The sequence below is a fragment of the Ahaetulla prasina genome, chromosome 2, assembly GCF_028640845.1.
Source record: "Ahaetulla prasina isolate Xishuangbanna chromosome 2, ASM2864084v1, whole genome shotgun sequence".
NCBI classification, from domain to species: domain Eukaryota; kingdom Metazoa; phylum Chordata; class Lepidosauria; order Squamata; family Colubridae; genus Ahaetulla; species Ahaetulla prasina.
In genome coordinates this window covers 7,598,652-7,620,456 of record NC_080540.1, presented here as the reverse complement: position 1 = coordinate 7,620,456, position 21,805 = coordinate 7,598,652, and the positions used below count along the sequence as shown (strand labels likewise).

Below are 21,805 nucleotides of genomic sequence, written 5' to 3'. Positions count from 1 at the left end.
TTCTTTTGCCCTCAATCTTTCCCAGCATTAGGCTCTTCTCCAGTGAGTCCTTCCTTCTCATTAGGTGGCCAAAGTATTTCAGTTTCATCTTCAGGATCTGGCCTTCTAAAAAGCAGTCAGGGTTGATCTCCTCTAGGACTGACCGGTTTGATCTCCTGGCAGACCAAGGGACTCACAGGAGTCTTCTCCAGCACCAGAGTTCAAAGGCCTCCATTCTTTGGCGCTCAGCCTTTCTTGTGGGCCAACTTTCACAGCCATACATTGCAACTGGGAACACCATAGCTTGACTATACCCACTTTTATTGGCAGGGTGATGTCTCTGCTTTTGCCTCTTGCCATAGCTTTCCTCCCCAGAAGCAAGCTTGAGAAGTACAGTTGAACTTTAGAAAAAAAAGAAAAAGAATTAAGGATCCAAGCCATCGACTATATCAGGGGTCTCCAACCTTGGCAACTTTAAGCCTGGAGGACTTCAACTCCCAGAATTCCCCAGCCAGCTTTGCATAAGCAAAGTCAATTCTGGGAGTTGAAGTCCTCCAGGCTTAAAGTTGCCAAGGTTGGAGACCCCTGGACTATATGATCTGTGTGGCCATAAATTCCTCTGAAAACAATAAAATACCCTATCCCACCAGACTTGAAATCCTAGGCTTAGAAAACTTGGAACTCCATCGCCTTCGACATGACCTAAGCTTAACTCACAGAATCATCTATTGTAATGTCCTTCCTGTTAAAGACTACTTCAGCTTTAATTGCAATAATACTAGAGCAACTAATAGATTTAAACTTAATGTCAACCGCTTTAATCTAGATTGCAGAAAATATGACTTCTGTAACAGAATCATCAGTGCTTGGAATACTTTACCTGACTCTGTGGTCTCTTCCCATAATCCTAAAAGTTTTATCCAAAAACTTTCTACTATTGACCTCACCCCATTCCTAAGAGGACCATAAGGGGCGTGCATAAGCGCACAAACGTGCCTACCGTTCCTGTCCTATTGCTTTTTTTTCTTTTCTTCTTCCTATATATATATATACTTATACCTCCTTATATTTACTCATATATGTGTTTATATACTATATAATCTTTTGTATGATACCTACATATATTGTTGTGACAAAATAAATAAATAAATAAATGGACCTCCTCTACTTTGCGGGTGCAGCCCCCACCCCACCCCAAGGAGACCCCTAAAACGCAAAGTGCACGGGGGGGGGGAGAGAGGGCGTTGTGGGCCCCTCTTTCAAACAGGAGACCCTCCTCCATTTATTCCTCCGGCCAAAGCAGAACTCGCCGCTGGTTTCGGCCTCTAAAGGGTGGAAACCATGAAGCTGGCGCGGCTAGAGGGGCAGGAGATTTCGGGGTGGGGTGGGAGAATAAGGGGAGAGAATTGGATCCCATAAATAAATACGGCACTTCCTGTCTGTCTGTCTCTGTCTCTCTCTTGCAAAAGTGAGGTTTTGAATGAAGCTTTGCGGGCGAGCGAAGGCAGGTGAGTGCCTGGCGCGGGGAGAGGAAAGGGGGGAGGGAGAGGCGGTGATTTGGGGAGGGGGAGAAAGAGAGGAAGGTGGGGTTTGTGTGCAGAGGAACCCCAAATTGCAAAGCGGGGTAGAAAAAGCCAGCCTAGAAATAAACAAGGCAGGAAACTGCGATCTCTGATCCTGGCAATGGGTAGGGAAGGCTGCCCGGGGCGCCCCTCCCTGCTGGTGTGTTTATTGTGGTTACAAAAAGCAACAACTTCCAAAAAAATAAAAAAAATAAATCAGATTTCCAATCCGACGTTTTGACTTTGATTGGTTCCTGTAGCTTTTCCTATCGGAGGAGGGATTTTTTTTAAAAAAATGTAGTCCCATTTTTCCTGGTTTTCCAAGCCTTTCCCACCTCTGGTAGCGGAAACATAAAAGTCGTGGGGATCTGTCATGGACTCTTTGGAGTCTTATCTTTAAATAGTGGGAGACTTGTTGTGGGTTGCGCTACCTTCGAAGTTGCCTGCCAGGCAAACTGCTGTCTGATGATTGTAAAATCGGTGGGTGTAGGTGTGCACACCTTGCACACATAACATCCACGACTAAGTATAGATGTATAATAGAGACCCAAAATGTGCACACCTACACGCACGAGACAGTACTGTAAAGAGGTTGAGTTCATGCCCTGGATAACAAAAGTTTTTGCTTCTGGATCACTTTTGGGTGTATGTGTATCTTATAGTTTTTTGGCTGTTAATCCTGAAACTAACCTGAAATTTAACCTATCACTTACCTTTTTATAGAAATCTTGTAGTTTTGTAATTTCTTCTTATGTAGATTTTAAGTTTACTGATTTTTGCTTTTGTTGTAAGATGCTTTGTGCAGCTCATGCATGTTCAGGCATGCACTGGGGCATATTTGCATAGCATTTGTGGAACTGGTACAGTTTTGGGCATGCCTAGGCAGGCTTAGGCTGAATGGACACTGCCTGGAAAGGCTCCCATGCACAGATGTTATCATTTTGTTGATGTCAATTTCCATGTATTTTGATGCACGGCAAAGCATTGTTGTTGTTGTTAGTTGCGAAGTCATGTCCGACCCATCGCGACCCCATGGACAACGTTCCTCCAGGCCTTCCTGTCCTGTACCATCCTCTGGGGCCCATTTAAGCTCACGCCTACTGCTTCAGTGATTCCATCCAGCCACCTCGTTCTCTGTCGTCCCCTTCTTCTTTTGCCCTCAATCTTTCCCAGCATTAGGCTCTTCTCCAGTGAGTCCTTTCTTCTCATTAGGTGGCCAAAGTATTTGAGTTTCATCTTCAGGATCTGGCCTTTTAAAGAGCAGTCAGAGTTGATCTCCTCTAGGACTGACTTGTTTGATCGCCTTTCAATCCAAGGGACTCTCAGGAGTCTTCTCCAGCACCATAGTTCAAAGGCCTCAATTTTTTGGCGCTCAGTCTTCCTTATGGTCCAACTTTCACAGCCATACAGTGCAACTGGGAAAACCATAGCCTTGACTATACGCACTTTTGTTGGCAGGGTGATGTCTCTGCTTTTTATTACGCTGTCTAGATTTGCCATAGCTTTCCTCCCCAGGAGCAAGCGTCTTTTAATTTCTTGGCTGCAGTCCCCATCTGTGGTGATCTTGGAGCCCAGGAAAATAAAATCTGTCACTACCTCCATTTCTTCCCCATCTGTCTGCCAGGAATTGAGAGGTTCCGGATGCCATGATCTTAGCTAATGTTGAGTTTCAAGCCAACTTTTGCACTCTCCTCCTTCACCCGCATCAAGAGGCTCTTTAGTTCCTCTTCGCTTCCTGCCATTAGAGTGGTATCATCTGCATTTCTGAGGATATTTCTCCCAGCAATCTTAATTCCAATTTTTGATTCATTTAGCGAGTGACATGAGTGACAAACGAGTCCCTAACACGAGGAATGACACGAGACCCACACTCACGAGCTCCACACAGGATGTCACCACCACACATCCACCCAGAAAGCAGACCCAAACCCACACTGATCATGAAGCACGACCAAGGACCAGAAGCCAGACCACAGCTGCAACATTAGCCATTTCAAACCCCTCCAATCCATACATGCAGCAGACTGACACCCACTATGAAGATGTAGCATGACCACGAACATGAAGCCAAATAACAGCAATGCAGCTCACCAGCTCAAATCCCCCTGCAACTCAGACTAATCTGAGCACAACCAAGCCCTCACCCAAACAGGACACACCCCCATCCAATCAGAGCACAGCCAAGCTCCCACCCAATCAGTTCAAACCCCCACTAGCAGTTAAAAAGGAAGAAACAGCTGCAATCACACATTGCTCCCAGAAGCACGAAGCTGAAGCCTGAAGATGACGAATGAGACCTATATATATATAGGTCTTTGGTTATTCGGGTTTTCTCCCGTGTAAAATTGGAAGTGTCTTGGCGACGATATATATATAAACTAACAGGTTTGGCAGCCTGAACAAGTTTGAAAACATCTGGTTTAAAGCATCTCCCGGGGAATGGAGAGAACTGTAAACAGAAAACTTTGCAAACAGAGAATTAAGCTATCAGAAGCACATTTAATGAATAACATCCCCGTCTGAAGAGATCTAATAAGAGCTGTAGAGTTTTCAGTGGTTGTGTGGATCTCAGCTGTCAGGCCCTAGAATTCAAAAAGAGCTTTTCCCTCATTTAAATGGGTGCTTATAATCTGCTAGAAGGATTGCAAGAAATGGGCCACTGATGTGCAGTGGATGATGGGGAATGGAGTTGATCCCAAAGGGATATATTATATATATTTTTTATTTTCTTTTAATAGAAACATTCCATCCTACATTAAACAGTGTGTCATCTGGGTATAAAATTCTTTATGTCTTAACAATTAAACTTACCACCATATTCATTTCTTACATTCATTCTTATATTAATAGTAAATAATAATAATAATACTGATAAAATAACATAAACCTAATATTTCTCTTCTTTACTTATCATTTTTACAATACATTGCTTTCATATTTATTCTCTAATCGTTGATAAAATAACTCCCATATATTATAATAATCTGATTCTTCTTTTCTTGAATTGCAAGTGTTAATCTATTCATTTCATTTCTGCACATTCTAATATTTCCTTAATCGCTTTTTCAGGGATCTCTTCACTTTTCCAATTTTGTGTAAAGACAATTCTATCTGCAGTTATTACATGAATAATCAAATATACAGTTTCTTTACTATAAATTCCTGGTAAAATCCCCAACAGGAACAATTCCGGTTTTAAATTGTTGTTGTTGTTGCATCATCTTCTCCAGCCATATACGAATTATTGCCTGTATTTTTTTGCTTCCCCACATAGAATAGAAGAATAGAATTTTTATTGGCCAAGTGTGATTGGACACACAAGGAATTTGTCTTGGTGCATATGCTCTCAGTGTACATAAAAGAAAAGATACGTTCATCAAGGTACAACATTTACAACACAATTGATGGTCAATATATCAATATCAATCATAAGGATTGCCAGCAACAAGTTATAGTCATACAGTCATAAATGGAAAGAGACTGGTGATGGGAACTATGAGAAGATTAATAGTAGTGCAGATTCAGTAAATAGTTTGACAGTGTTGATGGAATTATTTGTTTAGCAGAGTGATGGCCTTCGGGAAAAAACTGTTCTTGTGTCTAGTTGTTCTGGTATGTAGTGCTCTGGTGCATGTCCACCACAAATGATAATACAACTCTGGTGTCTGTTGACATTTCCAACGTTTAGTTGATTTATCTTTAAACATTTTTGCCAGTCTTGGTTTTTTTTTTCTTGAAGACGTTTCGTTTGTCATCCAAGAAACTTCTTCAGTTCTGGAGGTTCTGAAGAAGCTTCTTGGATGAGAAGCAAAAACATCTTCAAGGAAAAGAAACAAAGAAGAGAGGGTCAACTTATTCTCCAAAGCACCAGAAGGCAAGACAAGAAACAATGGATGGAAACTAATCAAGGAGAGAAGCAACCTGGAATTGAGGAGGAACTTCCTGACACTGAGGACAATTAACCAATGGAACAACTTGCCTCCAGATGTTATCAATGCTTCATCGCTGGAAGTTTTTAAGATGAGACTGGACAGTTACTTGTCTGAAATGGATGCTTGTCTGAAAAGCTCTCACGGGGTGCTTAGATCTGGCTTGCAGAAGCCGTGAAGGACCGGCCCACAGTGCCTCTGGCAGCGAAAATGCAGCCCTTCCGAGCTCCGTTTTTACTGACAGAGGGTTGCGGGAGGCCGTCCCAGATGAAAACTGAGTTCGGGAGCCCGATTTCGTTGGCAGAGCACTTGGGCCACCACAGGTACTCCTGATATGAGTGATGTTAAGCAGGCCACGCCCCCCCCTCCCAAGGTCAGATACAACCAGAGGTGGTATTCAGGTTCTGACCAGTTCTGGAGAACCAGTAGGGGAAATTTTGAGTAGTTTGGAGAACTGGTAAATACCTCCTCTGACTGGCCCCATCTATTCTCTACTTCCCGACTCCCAGCTGATCGAGAGGAAATGGGGATTTTTCAGTAAGCTTCCCCTGGAGTGGGGAGGGAATGGGGATTTTGCAGTATCCTTCCCCTGGAGTGGGGAGGGAATGGGGATTTTGCAGTATCCTTCCCCTGGAATGGGAGGGAATGGAGGTTTTACAGTATCCTTCCCCTGCCACGCCCACCAAGCCACGCCCACAGAACCGGTAGTAAAAAAAAATTGAATCCCATCACTGGATACAACCCTGATGCGGCCCTCAATTAAATCGAGTTTGACACCCCTGGTATAGGTTCTCTTCTTTGAGCAGGGGGTTGGACAAGAAGACCTTCAAGGTCCCTTCCAGCTCTATTCTGATTGATTGAAAAGCAAAAACAAACAAGCCAAAAACCCTCTACAGCTCTTATTAGATCTCTTCAGACAGGGTTGTTATTCATTAAATGCACTTTTGATCGGTTAACTCTCTGTTTGCAAAGCTTTCTGTTTACAGTTCTCTCAGATGCTTTAAACCAGATGTTTTCAACCATGTCCTGGATGACTCAGCATCTCCATAATGAACGGAGTTCATATTAATAGTTGATTAAACGTACATATCTCCTACCTCCCAGTGACTCTGGGAGAAATTTGCAAAAAGGTTTTTTTGTATTTTTGAAATTATTTTAGGTTTCTCTCTGGGTTTTGGTGTTCAAAAGGGCAATTCCCCACCCCCAGCCAGTTCCTGGAGTTTGTGATTTAAGCAAAAAGAAGGCACTGCCAAAAAAGGAGAGCGCAAGGTCAGGTAGCAGTGTGCCCTCAAATGACTCGTTGTGATTGCAAAAAAAATAACAACAGCCAGATTCAAATCTTCCCTCAGGTATAAAACTCACTACAGGTAATCCTCAATTTATGACCACAATTGAACCCAAACTTTCCGTTGCTAAGTGAAACAAGTGAATTTTGCCCTGTTTTACAACTTTTGTTGCCACGGTTGTTAAGTGAATCACTGCAGCTGCTAAGTTAGTAACACGGTTGTTAAGTGAATCCGTTTTCCCCATTAACTATGCGGGTCAGAAGGTTGCAAAAGAGGATCACGTGACCCCAAAACGCTACACAACTGTCATAAACGTGAGTCGGTTGACAAGCATCCGAATGTAAATCACGTGACCACGGGCGTGTGGCAACGTTCGTAAGGGCGAAAAATGGTCATAGGTCACTTCTTGCCGTTAGAACTTTGAACGGACACTAAGCAAACTGTTGTAAATCAAGGATTACCTGTAGGTCTCCAGTCTGAACTGCCTCACAAGAGTTATTCTGAAAATATTATAGTCCTGGAAGGACTCTAATTTAAGAGCAGTCTGTCTGCTTTACCTATAGAATTTGGCACTACTAATTGAGGTAATTAAAAATTCTGGACAGATGGATTTGCCTTATTAGTTTGATTCGGGCCTTGTATATTTTTACTTATTATTTATTCTAGCCTGTTATTCAGAGATATATTCCAGTGGAATCCGCAGGCTCCCTATAATCAAACTTGCTCATATATGAGTAGAGGGAACGGAAGGAAGTCTTCTAGTTCAGTGGTCACCAACTGGTGGTCCATGGACCACTGGTGGACCATGAGAAAATTTTGGTGGTCCACAGAAAAATTATTTGCATTTTTTATATTGCACTAAATCAGGGGTCCTCAAACTACAGCCCCTGGGACAGATACATGCAATGAAGGTTTGTGTTGCTGCAAAGAGTGTCCCCCTTCGGGGTCTTTTTGTGCAGGTTGGAGGGGGGCAGAAATTCCGACTTGGGGGTCTGCTTCAGCCTCCTGGTGCAGTGCTTCGGGCAAAGACTAGAGGGAAGTGACGCTGGTGGCGAAGAGCCGGAGGGCCTTGTTCCAGTGGGACTGCCTCATGGCCTGGAACTGGCTGACCATCTCAGCTCACTGAACCGCCAGGCGCCGGTACCTGGCCTTGCACTCCCGCAGGTCTTCCCTCTGCTTGGAAAGCCTATGCTTGTAGTCCTCAGTGAGGTGCTTCTGCTGAGCCTCCTTCTCGGTCAGATCCAATTTGAACTGAACCAGCTGTTTTGCCAACTCTTTCTCATGGTAACTGCTTAGCTCCAACAACTGCTTCCTATTGGGGCCCTAAGGAGCCCGAGCAGGGAGGTGAGGAGTGGCTGGAGGGGAGGGGTGAGTAGAAGCTGGCGCAGTGCCCTTCAAAATGAGTGACATCGAGTTGGCCACGCCCACCCAGTCACATGGTCACCTAGCTACGCCCCACCCAGCCGGTCATTAGGCAGATCATATTAGTGGTCCGTGGGATTTAGAATTATGAATTTAGTGGTCCCTGAGGTCCGAAAGGTTAGTGACCCCTAGTCTAGTCCAACCCCCTGGTCAAGCAGGAGACCTTATATCAGAGTTTCCCAACCTTTCTGGATTGGTGGCCTGGAGTGGGGGGAGGAGGAAAAGGGGATGATTTTGTGGGAGGGGCAAGCACATGTGTGCGCGTGTGTTTGTGTATGCAGTCCACAGTGATGTGCGAGTAGGACCGTGAGCGCCTGCCGACGTTTGTGCGAGTGGAATTGTGCAAAGGCGTGCACACTGGCCGGCCATTCACACGACCCGGTGTCAATTAGCCCGTGGCCCCCAGTTTGGGGGCCCCTATCCTATGCAATTTCAGACAAGTGGCTGTCCAATCTCTTCTTAAAAACCTCCAGTGATGAAGCACCCACAGCTTCTGAAGGCAAAGCTGTTTTCTAACTGTGCTATTTGCTAACTCTGGCATTTATTTATTTTTTCTGGAGGAAAGCAGCATTTTGAAAACCGATCTTTTGTTTTTCTGACTGCCTTCTTGATGGTTTGGCCGATGAGCGCAATGTGCTTGATTGGAGAGCACTCTGTATATTGCAATTACTCAGTTGGTCCTTTTATTAGATTAATAAAAGCAGGCCGTCTCCAGCTCTTTGTTAAGCGCAGCCATAAAGAATTAGGACAGCAGACATAAATGCACCAAGCCACATGGCTTTTGATTTTTATGTACACGAGTCTAGGATGATCCAGATATCTTCCCAGTTGCATTTCTTGTGTGTGGGGGGGAAACAAATGGGTCTCTTCTTAGACCCACCATAGAGATGGTTGGGTCACCTGTACTATTTCCTATACCTCTTGAGGCTATAAACAGAATTACTTCCTACCGCGACTCTTCATTTATGATCTATTCTAGATAGACGTGTAGCCAGTGTGTTTAAAATGGCCAGTGTAGGGAAGCTGATTGACTGCTGTAAAAAACAATATGACAACCCAAAACCTCAGGAAATAATGACGATCTTGAAGGTTCAGACAGTTTAAAAACAAGGATGATCGGATTCTTGGTGTCTCCTTTGAAAGGAAAGAGGGAGAGAAGGAACTTTGCTAGAAACCTTGGCCAAGTGATGTAGCGAGACAGTGGTCCATGCTTGGCTGGCTGTGGAGCATGGGCTCCATTGCGCATAGAAATAATAGCTGGTGGGAAGAGCTGCCTGCCCGATTGGGCAAGGTTGAGATATTCCATTGTTTTCCTATTTGGGTTAGATGCATTGTTGTTTTTTTTAATTGAAAAAGTTTTATAACAATTACATTTTTCCCCTCCCCTCCCCCTCTCCCTCCTTCCCCCCCCCCCCCGACTTCCCGGAGCAAACACAAGGTATAGTTCAATAAACAAACAGTCATGCATTAAATTTTTAAAATCTAACACAATTATAATCCTTCTCTCTCACATAACCTGACTTCTTCCATTAAAATCAAAAACAACGTCCTTCATTCAAAGGCAATCTGAAATTTCTTAATCTGATATCTATTTTGAATATAATCAATCCAATTCTTCCATTCATTGTTTTTTTTTTAAATGGTATCGGACATAATGGAAGGAGTTATGCTAAACTGTCCTGCATTTCTAATAGAAAATATTAATTGGGGGATTTAGTGTGAATTTTCCATGGCTTGTTCCCTTCTTTTTCAGCAGAGGTTCCTGTCTAAGTCATTGTCAATATCTTGCCATAATACTACTTTGATTTATTTATTTATTACATTTTTATCTCCTATAAAGTGACTCTGGGTGGCTTATACGGTAAGTTATAAAATAAGTAAAAAAATAATAATTAAAATATGAAAACTACACAGATTATGGCTGTCAAACTGTACTGACTCCAGAACCAAGAGAAAACATTATAGCTGGCATCTGTGCTAATTGATGCTTACATCATTATAGAGAGATAACCTATCTTTATTTAACTTCTACAATGGAAAACAATTTTAAACTTTCTGGTAACTCATCTTGATAAAATGGCAAGGACTGAAAATTGCCTTTTGGTTTAAGCCTTTCCATCGAGAAATATTGTCAACAAAATTCCCAGGTAAGTATGGAGTGTGTTGGTACAGCGGCCATTTTGACTTTTTTGACCTCTCTCCTGTGCCTCCTTGTATTGTGCTGAGCGTTCAGTTGAATTTTTTGTAGTCTCCATTTTGGGCCGTGTGTGTATGTGTGTCTTTGCATATGTGTTTTTTTTCTTAATGGTATCGGACATAATGGAAGGAGTTATGCTAAACTGTCCTGCATTTCTAATAGAAAATATTAATTGGGGATTTAGTGAATTTTCCATGGCTTGTTCCTTCTTTTCAGCAGAGGTTCCTGTCTAAGTCATTGTCAATATCTTGCCATAATACTACTTTGATTTATTTATTTATTACATTTTTATCTCCTATAAAGTGACTCTGGGTGGCTTATACGGTAAGTTATAAAATAAGTAAAAAAATAATAATTAAAATATGAAAACTACACAGATTATGGCTGTCAAACTGTACTGACTCCAGAACCAAGAGAAAACATTATAGCTGGCATCTGTGCTAATTGATGCTTACATCATTATAGAGAGATAACCTATCTTTATTTAACTTCTACAATGGAAAACAATTTTAAACTTTCTGGTAACTCATCTTGATAAAATGGCAAGGACTGAAAATTGCCTTTTGGTTTAAGCCTTTCCATCGAGAAATATTGTCAACAAAATTCCCAGGTAAGTATGGAGTGTGTTGGTACAGCGGCCATTTTGACTTTTTTGACCTCTCTCCTGTGCCTCCTTGTATTGTGCTGAGCGTTCAGTTGAATTTTTTGTAGTCTCCATTTTGGGCCGTGTGTGTATGTGTGTCTTTGCATATGTGTTTTTTTTCTTAATGCTGCTTGATGTTCTTAGTTTGTTAAGCTGCCCAGTGTCTCTGGACAGGGGCAGGCTAGAAAAACTGCCAAGTAAATTAATGAAATTTGAGCTGAAAGGAAATCAGCTTTTGGAAAAGATCCACCATTCTCTCCTGTTAGCATTTTGTGCATTTTTTGAGTGCTGGGCAGAAAGGCACAAGCCTGATTTCAGGGCTGCCCACTCGTAAAACCAGCAGACAAATGTGTTTAAAAGCTAAAAACAAAATCAGAGTCCAAGCCAAACGGTAATTTGGTTGTGGGTGACTAAGAGGCCAGAGAACGGGCCGGGAATCTAGCTTTTATTTATTTCTCTCATTTAATGGTCCTGTGCCTGGCTTTTCTTATACAGCCAACCAAAGGAGCTAGCAACGGTGAATAAACAGATTAAAGCAATCAATCATAAAGCAATAAAAGAGACAAAGCAAAGGATTGGAGTTAAAAGGAGGAGGCCGGATGTAGTCAGTTGTGGGGGGGTGGGAACCCAACAAAGGGGGAGGGTGCAGAAAAAGCAAAATGCCAGAAGCTGAGAAACAAGATCCCAATAGCTCAGAACAGAGATGGCCTTCCCCACAGGCCACATTTGTTAAGTGAATTGCTTCAGTTGTTAAGTAAATCACACGGGGGTTAAGCAAGCCTGTCGGAAACCGTCTGGGAAGCTTGCAAATGGTGATCATGTGATTCCAGGGCGTTTCATCCGTCGTCAACGCAATCTGGTTGCCAAGGGCCTGGATTCTGATCACCTGCCTGCGAGGATAATCGCAACGGTTGTTAAGCGGAAGACCTTTTTCTTAAGTCACTTTCTTCAGTGCCGTTGTCGCTTCAAACAGCTGCTAAGCGAATGGTTGTAAGTCGAGAACTACCTGTACAGTAAAATACAGGTAACCCTGTTGTGACCCAGGCCCAAATAGGTAGTACTTGGGTAGTACACTCAGTCAGTGAAAAAAAAAATTATTTGAACAGCTGAGAATTACTTCATTCTCAGCGCAGTTCAACTAAATTAAATCAAATTCCTCCCAACCAAATTTCTCAGTCCTATCACAATCCTTGGTCCAATTAGGCAAACTGCCAAAGGCCTTTCTTGGCAAACGTTCAGAAGACACTGATACAAAAATAAATGCAAGAAGACAAAGCTATTTTTTTTTTTTGTTTACATTTATACCCCGCCCTTCTCCGAAGACTCAGGGCGGCTTACAGTATATAAGGCAATAGTCTCATTCTATTTGTATATTTTTACAAAGTCAACTTATTGCCCCCCCAACAATCTGGGTCCTCATTTTACCTACCTTATAAAGGATGGAAGGCTGAGTCAACCTTGGGCCGGGCTCGAACCTGCAGTAATTGCAGGCTACTGTGTTCTTAATAACAGGCTTTACCAGCGTGAGCTAAACCGGCCCCTATCAAAGTTGTTTTCCGGCAAAGCTCAAAGGGCCTTCTCTGTGGGGGCTCCTACCCTGTGGAACGAGCTTCCCCCCCCCCCCGGGCTTCGACAACTACCTGACCTTAGGACCTTTCGCCGCGAACTTAAAACCTATTTATTCCATATGGCTGGACTGGCCTGATTTTAAATTTTAAATTTTAATTGTGGGTTTTAAATTGTGGTAATTTGTATGGGGTGTAATGTTATTTTAAATTTCTGGCATACTTGAATCAGTTTTTTAAGGGTTGTTTTAATTATGGTGTATGTTTCTGTTTGTATTTTATTTGCCTGTTCACCGCCCTGAGTCCTTCGGGAGAAGGGCGGTATACAAATGAAAACATTATTATTATTATTATTATTAAACGCCATTGCTGGCCTGTTTGAAGCCTTATGGGAGGGGCCAATCATCTCTTGGCCCTACTCCCGAGTTGTCCTCTTTGCTTGAGCTGCTCTTGCCTTCTGGCAGCTCTTCTCATGCGTGCATTAGGAACAGGCTCCTCCTGTTCCTCTGCCTCACTACTATCAGTCTCTGGAGGCTCTGGAGTCCGCACCTCACTCTCCGATGGCCCTGGCCCCACCTCAGCCTCCGACGCAGAGCCCTCATCCAGACCTTCCCCAGCCTCATCACTGTCCAGCTCCGTTGCCAGCTCCGCAGGCTGCTGGCGGACCGCAACACACCCACATACTGAAAGACAACTTTTTATGCATGCTTCAGAATACATCATTTTGAGGCTAGTGGTCTGAAACTCCATTTTGCAATGCATGGGGCATTTGCCGAACACCTTTTTATTTCTTTACAAGTGGTCCTCGACTTACATCCATTCATTTAGTGACTCTTTGAAGTTTCAATGGCACGTTTTTCACACACTTATTTATTTATTTTTCGCATTTTTATACCGCCCTTCTCCGAGGACTCAGGGCAGTGTACAGCCTAAGTAAAACACAAATACCATAAAAATTAAAATACAGTATTCAGTTAAAAATCTAATTCAATAAGCTGAGTGTTTAAAATAAGTGTCTAAACTTATAAAACTAGAGTAAACCCCTTAAAACCCCACTAAAAACCCTCGATTAAAATTTATCCTTAGGCCAGCCCTGCTTGATGAAAGAAGAAAGTTTTAAGCTCGCGCTTAAAGGTCCGCGTAACTTACGACTGTTGCAGTCTCCCAGGGTCATGTGATAAAAGATGCGTGGTGACTGGCATGTATTTATGACGGCTGCAGGGTCGTGTGATCCCTTTTTGCGACCGTCTGACAAGCAAAATCAGTGGGGAAGCCAGATTCATGTTATAATCATGTTACTAATAAAGGAGAATATTTGTCACTCAGGGTTGACGTGAAGGGACCTTGGTGCTCTCTGAACTTGTTTTCTTGTAGACATTTCATTAACTAGGTAATGCTAGCACTGCTGATGTTACCTAGTTAGGGAAATAGGAATAGAAATAGAAATAAACTATTTCAACTCCTACCCTCAAAACGACGCTATAGAGCACTGCACACCAGAACAACTAGACACAAGAACAGTTTTTTCCCGAAGGCCATCACTCTGCTAAACAAATAATTCCCTCAACACTGTCAGACTATTTACTGAATCTGCACTACTATTAATCGTTTCATAGTTCCCAACACCAATCTCTTTCCACTTATGACTGTATGACTTTAACTTGTTGCTGGCAATCCTTATGATTTATATTGATATATTGACCATCAATTGTGTTGTAAATGTTGTACCTTGATGAACGTATCTTTTCTTTTATGTACACTGAGAGCATATGCACGAAGACAAATTCCTTGTGTGTCCAATCACACTTGGCCAATAAAATTCTAAATTCTAAAATTCTAAATTCTAATAGAAATAGAAATAGAAATAGAATAGATGAATAGAACAAAAGAGAACAGAACATAATTCTTTATTGGCCAAGTATGATTGGACACACAAGGAATTTGTCTTTGGTGCATATGCTCTCAGTGTACATAAAAAGACAAGATACATTCATCAGGAATCATAAGGTACAACACTTAATGATAGAGTGCAGAGAAGAGCAACAAAGATGATTAGGGGACTGGAGGCTAAAACATATGAAGAACGGTTGCAGGAACTGGGTATGTCTAGTTTAATGAAAAGAAGGACTAGGGGAGACATGATAGCAGTGTTCCAATATCTCAGGGGTTGCCACAAAGAAGAGGGAGTCAAACTATTCTCCAAAGCATCTGAAGACAGGACAAGAAGCAATGGGTAGAAACTGATCAAAGAAAGAAGCAACTTAGAACTAAGGAGAAATTTCCTGACAGAACAATTAATAAATGGAACAACTTGCCTGCAGAAGTTGTGGATGCTCCAACACTGGAAATTTTTAAGAAAATGTTGGATAACCATCTGACTGAGATGGTGTAGGGTTTCCTGCCTGGGCAGGGGGTTGGACTAGAAGGCCTCCAAGGTCCCTTCCAACTCTGTTGTTATAATCAGTTTCCTGCTATGCTAATTGGAACAAAACAAAACAGGTATGAGTAATAGTCATAGGGTACAAATAAGCAATCAAATAATGCTAGGAAACAATACCAATATAAAGCGTAAGGATATAAGCAACAAAGTTATAATCACGCAGGCATAAGTGGGAGGCGATGGATGATAGGAACGATGAGAAGATGAATAGTAATAGTAAGGCAGCCTTAGTGAATAGTCTGACAGTGTTGAGGGAATTATTTGTTTAGCAGAGTGATGGCGTTTGAGGGAAAAAACTGTTCTTGTGTCTAGTTGTTCTGGTGTGCAGTGATCTATAGCGTCGTTTTGAGGGTAGGAGTTGAAACAGTTTATGTCCAGGATGCGAAGGGTCTGTAAATATTTTCACAGCCCTCTTTGAAACGTCTGCAAGAAAATGAATGAAACATCTGCAAGAAAACAAGCAAACTCGGAGAGCACCAAGGACCCCTCAGTTGTGGTTACTAACTTAACAACTGCAGTGATTCACTTTTAGGAAGTGTGCCAAGAAAGGTCGTAAAATGGGGCAAGACTCATTTACCAACTATCTCACTCAGCGACAGAAATGTTGGGCTCATTTGTGGTCATAAGTCGAGGACTACCTATACCTGGTTGTTCCCCCTCCCCCAAACTTAAGCAGAGTTGGATTTATTAGTACTTAATTATTGGATTGGAGACCATCAGGAAAAATAAGCAAGACAAATTACATCTCATAACATAACATAACATAACATAACATCAGAGTTGGAAGGGACCTTGGAGGCCTTCTAGTCCAACCCCCTGCCCAGGCAGGAAACCCTACACCATCTCAGTCAGATGGTTATCCAACATTTTCTTAAAAATTTCCAGTGTTGGAGCATCCACAACTTCTGAAGGCAAGTCGTTCCACTTATTAATTGTTCTAACTGTCAGGAAATTTCTCCTTAGTTCTAAGTTGCTTCTTTCTTTGATCAGTTTCCACCCATTGCTTCTTGTTCTACCCTCAGGTGCTTTAGAGAACAGCCCGACTCCCTCTTCTTTGTGGCAGCCCCTGAGATATTGGAACACAGCTATCATGTCTCCCCTAGTCATCTCCCCTAGTCATCTCAAAAGAAGGCACCCTGTATTTCACTCAGATTTTATATCACTCCAGTCATATCTAATTTAAAACGGTTTATGGATTAGTCTAGAGATTTTCAGTCATCCAGGTCATGGTTTTCCCAAAGGTGCTTTTTCAGGAGGAAACTGGACTTTCTTGTTTTTTTCTTTGGAGGCTTTTCTCTAAAGGACCCTTTAAAAGGATGTAAATGACCAGCTGTCTGCAAGGAATATAAATTCTTCCATTCCCCACTATCCTGTCAGACCTGAAGAAGCATCTTGGATGAAAAGCGAAACGTCTTCAAAGAAAAAAAAAACTCTGAGGAACTGAGGAAAGAGTTTTGAATATAGAAGGTTATGGTTTGTTATATGGGTGGCATGCCTATTTATTATATGATAAGAAAGTAGATAAAATATTTTAAAATAATATAATTAGAAATGCATTATTGAGGGTCTGGAGGAAATATCAATATAAATTAGATGGAAAGATTCCAATATGGGCAATCCCGAGACACATGATAGAAAATATAAATATATATCAAAAGATGGAGGTAGTTACCTATAAAGAACTTCTTTGTATGGAAAAAGGGGAATTACAATTAAAATCCAGAGAAAAGATGGGGGAAGAAGGGAAAAATTATACATGGTTCCAATATGGACAATTACAAGCTAGATGGAAATTAGATCAAAAAATAGGTGTTAAGCAAACTGAGGATAATTTGTTAAAACAAATGAGAGATCAAGGCCAACAGCATATTAAGAGGTTGTATAATGTATTAGTAGAAATAGACTCAGAGACTGAATTGGTTAAGGATTGTATGATTAAGTGGGCACAAAATTTTCAGCAACCAATAATGTTGGAAACTTGGGAAAGAATTTGGGTGAGGAATGTTAAATTTACACAAGTGCAAAATATGAGAGAAAATTTTTATAAGATGTTTTATAGATGGCATTTAGACCCCAAAAAGTTGTCATGTATGTATCCTAATGTACAGGCTAAATGTTGGAGATGCGATTGTGAAGATGCCACTTATTACCATATATGGTGGACTTGTAAAAAAGTTAAAGCATTTTGGATTAAAGTATGGTGGATCATGCAGAATATTTTGAAAAAGAAGATTAAGTTTATTCTGCAGTTCTTTCTACTAGGAATAATTATGGATTGTACAGCTATAGAGACTAAATTGATTTTGAACTTAATAACAGCCGCAAGGCTTTTGATTGCTCAATATTGGAAGAAAGAAGAATTACCTACAACTGAAGAATGGACACTCAAAGTATCAAATTTGGCAGAAATGGCAAAAATTTCTGCTTACTTGAAAGACTATACACAAGAAAAATATATTTTAGAATGGAAAATGTGGATTGATTATATTCAAAATAAGTATCAGATAAAAAAATATCGAATAGCATATGAGTAAATTTAGGAAATATTTTGTATTAGATTTATTTCTGAAGGAGAGGGGAATTGAGAGTGTGATTATGTGTGGAGTGACTAGAGATTATAATTTAGGAATTATTTTGGATTATGATTGTTAGTTTTGATACCCTGCATTTTGTTCTGGGAAGTTGGGGTTGGGGGTGGGGGGTAAGGGGGGGAAGTGGGGGGTTGAGGGTAGAGGATGGAATGATGGTTAATGTACAGGGATTATTGAAGATGTATAAATATAATTAATGTAGGGTCGGGTCTGCCCAGTTACCTTTTAGAACGGTGGGGAGGGAGAAAAGAGGAGAGAGTAGGAGGTAGGAAAGAGGAGAAGAGGAAGGAAGAGGGGTAGAAGAGGGAGAAGGAAGGTGTAGGGTGGAGGGAGGAGAGGATGTAGATAAGAGAAGGAGAGGAAGGTCTGGAAAGTAGAAGAAGGTAGAAGAGGGAAGAGTAAAAAAAAAATGTTTAGCCAGAAAACTGCATTTGAATTTTGAACATTGGCGTATGTCTACAGGTAGAAAATTCTGTGTAATCAACTTTTTAAAAATTCCTAACTTTTTGCATCCCAGAAAGCTACTTCTCATTAACTTCTTTTGAGCTAAAATACAATTTACAAGCAGTTTCATTTCTGAGCTCACTAATTGGATAATTGCACTTTTTTTTTAAATCTCATGGAGAAACATTGTTTTATAATGATCAGATTACCCTAAGCAATCTCACTGTACATTTGTTGTGCATTGACAATAAAGGTTTGAATCCTAAAAAGAAAAAAAAAAGTCCAGTTGCCTCCTGAAAAAAGCACCTTATGGGACAGCGTAAAGGTAAAGGTTCCCCTCACACCTCTGTGCTAGTTGTTCCCGACTCTAGGGGGCGGTGCTCATCTCTGTTTTAAAACCGAAGAGCCAGCGCTGTCCGAAGACGTCTCCGTGGTCATGTGGCCGGCATGACTCAATGCCAGAGGCACACAGAACGCTGTTACCTTCCCACCAAAGGTGGTCCCTATTTTTCTACTTGCATTTTTTACCTGCTTTCGAACTGCTAGGCTGGCAGAAGCTGGGACAAGTAACGGGAGCTCACCCAATTACGCGGCACTAGGGATTCAAACCGCTGAACTGCCGACTTTTCAATCGACAAGCTCAGCATCTTAGCCACTGAGCCACCGCATCCCTTTTGGGACAGCTTACGCATTACTAATTAAGCCTCCTTGTGCCTTAGCTTTTAGCAGGGTGTGAGAATCAGGTTTTGCTTTTGCACAAACAGATTTGGATCAAATATAAGTGAAATGCAATGAGTGTGTAAGGATGAATTCTGCAAAAAAAAAAAAAGTCCAGTTGCCTCCTGAAAAAAGCACCTTATGGGACAGCGTAAAGGTAAAGGTTCCCCTCACACCTCTGTGCTAGTTGTTCCCGACTCTAGGGGGCGGTGCTCATCTCTGTTTTAAAACCGAAGAGCCAGCGCTGTCCGAAGACGTCTCCGTGGTCATGTGGCCGGCATGACTCAACGCCAGAGGCACACAGAACGCTGTTACCTTCCCACCAAAGGTGGTCCCTATTTTTCTACTTGCATTTTTTACCTGCTTTCGAACTGCTGGGCTGGCAGAAGCTGGGACAAGTAACGGGAGCTCACCCAATTACGCGGCACTAGGGATTCAAACCGCTGAACTGCCGACTTTTCAATCGACAAGCTCAGCATCTTAGCCACTGAGCCACCACATCCCTTTTGGGACAGCTTACGCATTACTAATTAAGCCTCCTTGTGCCTTAGCTTTTAGCAGGGTGTGAGAATCAGGTTTTGCTTTTGCACAAACAGATTTGGATCAAATATAAGTGAAATGCAATGAGTGTGTAAGGATGAATTCTGCAAAAAAAAAAAAAGTCCAGTTGCCTCCTGAAAAAAGCACCTTATGGGACAGCGTAAAGGTAAAGGTTCCCCTCACACCTCTGTGCTAGTTGTTCCCGACTCTAGGGGGCGGTGCTCATCTCTGTTTTAAAACCGAAGAGCCAGCGCTGTCCGAAGACGTCTCCGTGGTCATGTGGCCGGCATGACTCAACGCCAGAGGCACACAGAACGCTGTTACCTTCCCACCAAAGGTGGTCCCTATTTTTCTACTTGCATTTTTTACCTGCTTTCGAACTGCTGGGCTGGCAGAAGCTGGGACAAGTAACGGGAGCTCACCCAATTACGCGGCACTAGGGATTCAAACCGCTGAACTGCCGACTTTTCAATCGACAAGCTCAGCATCTTAGCCACTGAGCCACCACATCCCTTTTGGGACAGCTTACGCATTACTAATTAAGCCTCCTTGTGCCTTAGCTTTTAGCAGGGTGTGAGAATCAGGTTTTGCTTTTGCACAAACAGATTTGGATCAAATATAAGTGAAATGCAATGAGTGTGTAAGGATGAATTCTGCAAAAAAAACAAACCCAAAACACTCAACCTTCCCCTCCCTTGAGGGGTTAAGGTTGAGATGGGCTGGAGTCTTTCTTTGGATTGTTTATTTCCAGCCTCTGAGGGAGTTCACTGTATAATTAAAACAATCCGTTACAGTTAAAACAATGGAAAAAAAGTAGAACACGGAGCCAGTGAGCTAAAGGACATAAAAATAAAACTTCAGCAAATTAAGCAAATACCGGCTAGGTGTTACCCAAAACAGGCTGAAGCTTTACAGGGGGAACTTTACAGGGGGAGACGCAAATTCAAAATAAGGGGGAATTCCTTGATTACAAGCCCTATTAACCAAGGGACCAACCAGCCTGTCTTTTGCAGACTTGGTCGTGGGAGATTTCCAAGCAAAGATTAAACAAGTCCTTTGCGCAGGATGATCTGATGATTTCTGCAGGGGGTCCCCAAACTCTTCATCCCCCTCCTCGATCCCTCATTAAGATTCAGGTTGTGCATTGTTGTCATTGTTCACCCTCCCCCCCAAGTCCAGTGGTGGGATTCAAAAAAATTTACTATTGGTTCTGTGGGTGTGGCTTGGTGGGCGTGGCAGGGCATGGCTTGGTGGGCGTGGCAGGGGAAGGATACTGTAAAATCTCCATTCCCTCCCCACTCCAGGAGAAGGATACTGCAAAATCCCCATTTCCTCCCGATCAGCTGGGACTCAAGAGGCAGAGAATAGATGGGGGCGGGACCAGTCAGAATTTTTACTACCGGTTCTCCAAACTACTCAAAATTTCCGCTACTGGTTCTCCAGAACTGGTCAGAACCTGCTAAAACCCACCTCTGACACACACACATTTATTACATGAAAACGTTACAGGTAATAAGACAATTAGGACCAGATTTTCCTTTGCTAAGCATGGCAATTGTGGAGTTGCACCCAAATTATATTGCTTTTCCTTTGTCCTGCGAAGGGCTGCAGTTAAGCGAGCCATGTGGTCGTTAAGGGGCCGGGATAGCTCAGGCAATAGAGAAGCCTGTTATTAGAACACAGAGCCTGCAATTAGTGCAGGTTCGAGCCCGGCCCAAGGTTGACTCAGCCTTCCACCCTTTATAAGGTAGGTAAAATGAGGACCCAGATTGTTGGGGGGGCAATAAGTTGACTTTGTAAAAAAATATACAAATAGAATGAGACTATTGCCTTATACATTGTAAGCCGCCCTGAGTCTTCGGAGAAGGGCGGGGTATAAATGTAAACAAAACAAAAAAAAGTGAATCCGACTTCCTCCATTCACTTTGGTTGTAGGAAGCCGGCTGGGCAGATGGCAAATGGCAATCACACGCCCTCCGGATGTTGCAACCGTTGTAAATACATGTCAGTTGTCAAGTACCCTGCGATGGTTATAAGTGTGAGGATCGGTTGTAAGTCACTATTAATTCAGTACCATTATAACTTCGAACTTGCTATGGTTGTAATTCAAGGACTCCTTGTAAAGGTTTTTTTCCCCTTTCCTATATGTATGTGCATTCATATCTATCCTCTATCCTCTACCAATAGCAGGGGTGAAATGCTCCCAGTTCAGACCGGATCGCCCGATCCGGTAGGGATGGCAGCGGGTGGTTTGGAGATCCAGTAGCAAAAATCCCTGCCCCCCACATGCCCAGCTGAGCCGCGCGATCATCAGAGTTTTGGGGTTTTTTTTACTTTTAAAAGCATTTTTTCTTCGGCTGAAAAAATGCTTTTAAAAGTAAAAAAAAAAAGCCTCTGATGGCTTAGGACCGGGATACCTTCGAGACCGCCTTCTGCCACCGATAGCCTCCCAACGACCTGTGCGCTCCCACAGAGTGGGCCTCCTCAGGG

General features: G+C 42.3%; 1 protein-coding gene across 3 annotated transcripts in view; it reads left to right on the top strand.

Annotated features, from left to right (window-relative positions):
- Positions 1-21,805, top strand: part of LOC131193106 (zinc finger protein ZFP2-like) — a 69,780-nt gene that overhangs the window by 30,326 nt on the left and 17,649 nt on the right. The window contains exon 1 of one of the 3 annotated variants that reach the window (XM_058172948.1): positions 1,365-1,487. The exons of the other annotated variants lie outside the window; for them this stretch is intronic. The gene's annotated coding sequence lies outside the window, so the exon portion shown is untranslated. Of the gene's footprint in view, positions 1-1,364; positions 1,488-21,805 lie in introns of those variants that run through there. 3 annotated transcript variants of the gene reach the window in all.